The sequence below is a fragment of the Pristiophorus japonicus genome, chromosome 19, assembly GCF_044704955.1.
Source record: "Pristiophorus japonicus isolate sPriJap1 chromosome 19, sPriJap1.hap1, whole genome shotgun sequence".
Classification (NCBI taxonomy): domain Eukaryota; kingdom Metazoa; phylum Chordata; class Chondrichthyes; family Pristiophoridae; genus Pristiophorus; species Pristiophorus japonicus.
Window position 1 is genome coordinate 58,851,668 of NC_091995.1, and position 6,696 is coordinate 58,858,363.

Below are 6,696 nucleotides of genomic sequence, written 5' to 3' on the forward strand. Positions count from 1 at the left end.
TCAGCTCTATAATCAGTACAGATACTGTCAGTAATATCAGCTCCATAATTAGCACAGATACTCTTAGTAATATCAGCTATATAAGCAGCACAGGTACTGTCAGTAATATCAGCACCATAATCAGCACAGATATTTTCAATAATATGTGATCCATAATCAGTACAGATGATGTCAGTAATATCAGCTCCACAATCCGTACAGATATTGTCAGTAATATCAGTTCCATAAGCCGTACATATATTGTCAGTAATATCAGCCCCATAATCCGCACAAATACTGACAGTTATATGAGCTCCATGATCAGCACAGATATTGCCAGTAATATCAGCACCATAATCAGTACATATGCTGTCAGTAATATCAGCTCCGTAATTAGCACGGATATAGTCAGTAATATCAGCTCCATAATCAGAACATATATTGTCGTTGATATCAGCTCCATTATTAGCACATATACTGTTAGTTATAATAGATCCATAATTAGCACAGATACTGACAGTAATATCAGCTCTATAATCAATACAGATACTGTCCATAATAGCAGCTCCATAATCAGTACAGGTACTGTCAGTCATATCAGCTCTACAAATCATTACAGATACTGTCAGTAATATCAGCTCTATAACCAGTACAGTTATTGTCCGTAATATCAGCTCCATAATCAGGACAGATACTGTCAGTCATATTAGCTCTATAATCAGCACAGATATGTTCAAAATATCAGCTCCATAATCAGTACAGATACTGTCAGTAATATCAGATCCATAATCAGTACAAATACTGTCGGTAATATCAACTCCATAATCAGCACATATACTATCAGTAACATCATCTCCATAATCAGTACAGCTACTGTCAGTAATATCCGCTCCATAATCAGTACAGATACTGTCAGTAATATCAGCTCTATAATCAGCACAGACACTGTCATCAATTTCAGCTCCATAATCAGCACAGATACTGTCAGTAATATCAGCTCCATAATCAGCATAGATACTGTCAGTAATATCAGCTCTATAATCAATACAGATACTCTCCGTAATAGCAGCTCCATAATTAGTAGAGGTACTGTCAATCATATTAGCTCGATAATCAGCACAGATATTTTCAAAATATCAGCTCCACAATCAGTACAGATACAGTCAGTCATATCAGCTCTAAAATCAGCACAGATACTGTCAATAATATCAGCTCTATAATTAGTACAGATATTATCCATAATATCAGTTCCATAATCAGTATAGATACTGTCAGTAATATCTGCTCTATAATCAGCACAGATGGTGTCTAGTAATATCATCTCTATAATCAGGACAGATACTTTCAGTCATATTAGCTCTATAATCAGCACAGATATTTTCAAAATATCAGCTCCATAATCAGTACAATACTGTCAGTAATATCAGATCCATAATCAGTACAGATACTGTCAGCAATATCAACTCCATAATCAGCACATATACTGTCAGTAATATCATCTCCATAATCAGCACAGCTACTGTCAGTAATATCCGCTCCATAATCAGTACAGATACTGTCAGTAATATCAGCTCTATAATCAGCACAGATACTGTCATCAATTTCAGCTCCATAATCAGCACAGATATTGTCAGTAATATCAGCTCCATATTCAGTGGAGATACTGTTAGTAATATCAGCTCCATAATCAGTACAGATACGGTCAGTAATTTCAGCTCTATATTCAGTACAGATACCGTCAGGAATATCAGCTCCATAACCATTACAGATACTGTCAGTAATATCAGGTCCATAATCAGCACAGATACTGTCAGTAATATCAGCTCCATAATCAGCACAGATACTGTAAGTAATATCAGCTCTATAATCAGTACAGATACTGTCAGTAATATCAGGTCCATAATTAGCACAGATACTCTTAGTAATATCAGCTATATAAGCAGTACAGATACTGTCAGTAATATCAGCACCATAATCAGCACAGATATTTTCAATAATATGTGCTCCATAATCAGTACAGACGATGTTAGTAATATCCGCTCCACAATCTGTACAGATATAGTCAGTAATATCAGTTCCATAAGCCGTACATATATTGTCAGTAATATCAGCTCCATAATCCGCACAAATACTGACAGTTATATCAGCTCCATGATCAGCACAGATATTGCCAGTAATATCAGCACCATAATCAGTACTAATGCTGTCAGTAATATCAGCTCCGTAATTAGCACGGATATTGTCAGTAATATCAGCTCCATAATCAGAACATATATTGTCGTTGATATCAGCTCCATTATTAGCACATATACTGTTAGTTATAATAGATCCATAATTAGCACAGATACTGTCAGTAATATCAGCTCTATAATCAATACAGATACTGTCCATAATAGCAGCTCCATAATCAGTACAGGTACTGTCAGTCATATCAGCTCTACAAATCATTACAGATACTGTCAGTAATATCAGCTCTATAATCAGTACAGTTATTGTCCGTAATATCAGCTCCATAATCAGGACAGATACTGTCAGTCATATTAGCTCTATAATCAGCACAGATATGTTCAAAATATCAGCTCCATAATCAGTACAGATACTGTCAGTAATATCAGATCCATAATCAGTACAAATACTGTCGGTAATATCAGTTCCACAATCAGCATAGATACTGTCAGTAATATCAGCTCCATAATCAGTACAGATACTGTCAGTAATATCAGCTCTATAATCAGCACAGACACTGTCATCAATTTCAGCTCCATAATCAGCACAGATATTGACAGTAATATCAGCTCCATAATCAGTGGAGATACTGTTAGTAATATCAACTCCATAATCAGTACAGATACAGTCAGTAATTTCAGCTCTATATTCAGTACAGATACCGTCAGGAATATCAGCTCCATAATCATTACAGATACTGTCAATAATATCAGGTCCATAATCAGCACAGATACTGTCAGTAATATCAGCTCCATAATCAGCACAGATACTGTAAGTAATATCAGCTCTATAATCAGTACAGATACTGTCAGTAATATCAGCTCCATAATTAGCACAGATACTCTTAGTAATATCAGCTATATAAGCAGCACAGATACTGTCAGTAATATCAGCACCATAATCAGCACAGATATTTTCAATAATATGTGATCCATAATCAGTACAGATGATGTCAGTAATATCAGCTCCACAATCCGTACAGATATTGTCAGTAATATCAGTTCCATAAGCCGTACATATATTGTCAGGAGTATCAGCCCCATAATCCGCACAAATACTGACAGTTATATCAGCTCCATGATCAGCACAGATATTGCCAGTAATATCAGCACCATAATCAGTACATATGCTGTCAGTAATATTAGCTCCGTAATTAGCACGGATATTGTCAGTAATATCAGCTCCATAATCAGAACATATATTGTCGTTGATATCAGCTCCATTATTAGCACATATACTGTTAGTTATAATAGATCCATAATTAGCACAGATACTGACAGTAATATCAGCTCTATAATCAATACAGATACTGTCCATAATAGCAGCTCCATAATCAGTACAGGTACTGTCAGTCATATCAGCTCTACAAATCATTACAGATACTGTCAGTAATATCAGCTCTATAACCAGTACAGTTATTGTCCGTAATATCAGCTCCATAATCAGGACAGATACTGTCAGTCATATTAGCTCTATAATCAGCACAGATATGTTCAAAATATCAGCTCCATAATCAGTACAGATACTGTCAGTAACATCATCTCCATAATCAGTACAGCTACTGTCAGTAATATCCGCTCCATAATCAGTACAGATACTGTCAGTAATATCAGCTCTATAGTCAGCACAGACACTGTCATCAATTTCAGCTCCATATTCAGCACAGATATTGACAGTAATATCAGCTCCATAATCAGTGGAGATACTGTTAGTAATATCAACTCCATAATCAGTACAGATACGGTGAATAATTTCAGCTCGATAATCAGTACAGATACCATCAGGAATATCAGCACCATAATCATTACAGATACTGTCAGTAATATCAGGTCCATAATCAGCACAGATACTGTGAGTAATATCAGCTCCATAATCAGCACAGATACTCTCAGTAATATCTGCTCTATAATCAGTACAGACACTGTCATCAATATCAGCTCCATAATCAGCACGGATACTGTCTGTAATATCATCTCTAAAATCAGCAACGATATTTTCCAAATATCAGCTCTATAATCAGTACAGACACTGTCAGTAATATCAGCTCCATAACCATTACAGATACTGTCAGTAATATCAGCTATATAAGCAGCACAGATACTGTCAGTAATATCAGCACCATAATCAGCACAGATATTTTCAATATTATGTGCTCCATAATCAGTACAGATGATGTCAGTAATATCAGCTCCACAATCCGTACAGATATTGTCAGTACTATCAGCTCCATAATCCGTACATATATTGTCAGTAATATCAGCTCCATAATCAGCACAGATATTGTCAGTAATATCATCTCCATAATCAGCAGAGCTACTGTCAGTAATATCCGCTCCATAATCAGTACAGATACTGTCAGTAATATCCGCCCTATAATCAGCACAGATACTGTCAGCAATATCACCACCATAATCAGCACAGATATTGTCAGTAGTATCAGCTCCATAATCAGTGGAAATACTGTCAGTAATATCAGCTCTTTCATCAGTACAGACACTGTCAGTAATATCATCTCCATTATCAGTTCAGATACTATCAGTAATATCAGCTCTATAATCAGTAAAGATACTGTCAGTAATATCAGCTCCATAATCAGCACAGATACTGTCAGTAATATCAGCTCCATAAGCATTACAGATACTGTCAGTAATATCAGTTCGAAAATCAGAACAAATATTGTCAGCAATAGCAGTTCCATAATCAGCACAGATATTGACAGTAATATCAGCACGATAATCAGTATAGATGCTGTTGGTAATATCAGCTCCTTAATTAGCACAGATACTGTCAGTAATATCAGCTCTATAATCAGCACAGATACTTTCAGTAATATCAGATCTATAATCAATACAGATACTGTCCGTAATAGCAGCTCCATAATGAGTACAGGTACTGTCAGTCATATCAGCTCTATAATCATCACAGATACTGTCAGTAATATCAGCTCTATAATCAGTACAAATATTGTCCGTAAGATCAGCTCCATAATCAGGACAGATAGTGTCTGTCATATTAGCTCTGTAGTCAACACAGATATTTTCAAAATATCAGCTCCATAATCAGTACAGATAATGTCAGTAATATCAGCTCTATAATCAGCACAGATAATGTCAGTAATATCAGCTCCATAATCAGTATAGTTACTGTCAGTAATATCAGATCCATAATCAGCACCGCTACTGTCAGTAATATCCGCTCCATAATCAGCACAGATATTGTCAGTAATATCAGCTCCATAATCCGTGGAGATACTGTTAGTAATATCAGCTCCATAATCAGTACAGATACAGTCAGTAATTTCAGCTCTATAATCAGTACAGATATCGTCAGGAATATCAGCTCCAGAATCATTACAGATACTGTCAGTAATATCAGCTCCATAATCAGTACATATACTGTCAGTAATATCAGCTCCATAATCAGCACAGATACTGTCAGTAATATCAGCTCCATAATCAGTGGAGATACCGTCAGTAATGTCAGCTCTATAATCAGTACAGATACTGTCAGTGATATCAGCTCCATAATTAGCACAGATACTGTCAGTAATATCAGCTGCATAATCAGCACAGATATTGCCAGTAATATCAGCACCATAATCAGTACAAATGCTTTCAGTAATATCAGCCCCATAATTAGCATGGATATTGTCAGTAATATCAGCTCCATAATCAGAACATATATTGTCGTTGATATCAGCTCCATTATTAGCACATATACTGTTAGTTATAATAGTTCCATAATTAGCACAGATACTGTCAGTAATATCAGCTCCATAATCAGCACAGATACTGTCAGTAATATCAGCTCTATAATCAGTACATATACTGTCAGTAATATCAGCTCTATAATCAGTACAGATGCTGTCAATAATATCAGCTCTATAAACAGTACAGATGCTGTCAGTAATATCAGCTCCATAATCAGTATATATGCTGACAATAATATCAGCTCCATAATTCGCACAGATACTGACAGCAATATCAGCTCCATAATCAGCATAGATATTGTCCTTAATATCAGCTGCATAAATAGCACAGATACGGTCAGTAATATCAGCTCCATAATCATCACAGATACTGTCAGTAATATGTCATACATAATCAGTGCAGATGATGTCAGTAATATCAGCTTCGCAATCCGTACAGATAGTGTCAGTAATATCAACTCCATAATCAGTACATATATTTTCAGTAATATCAGCTCCATTATCAACACAGATATTGACTGTAATATCAGGACGATAATCAGTACAGATGCTGTCAGTAATATCAGCTCCTTAATTAGCATGGATACTGTCAGTAATAATAGTTCAATAATTAGCACAGACACTGTCAGTAATATCAGCTCCATAATCAGCATAGATACTGTCAGTAATATCAGCTCTATAATCAATACAGATACTCTCCGTAATAGCAGCTCCATAATTAGTAGAGGTACTGTCAATCATATTAGCTCGATAATCAGCACAGATATTTTCAAAATATCAGC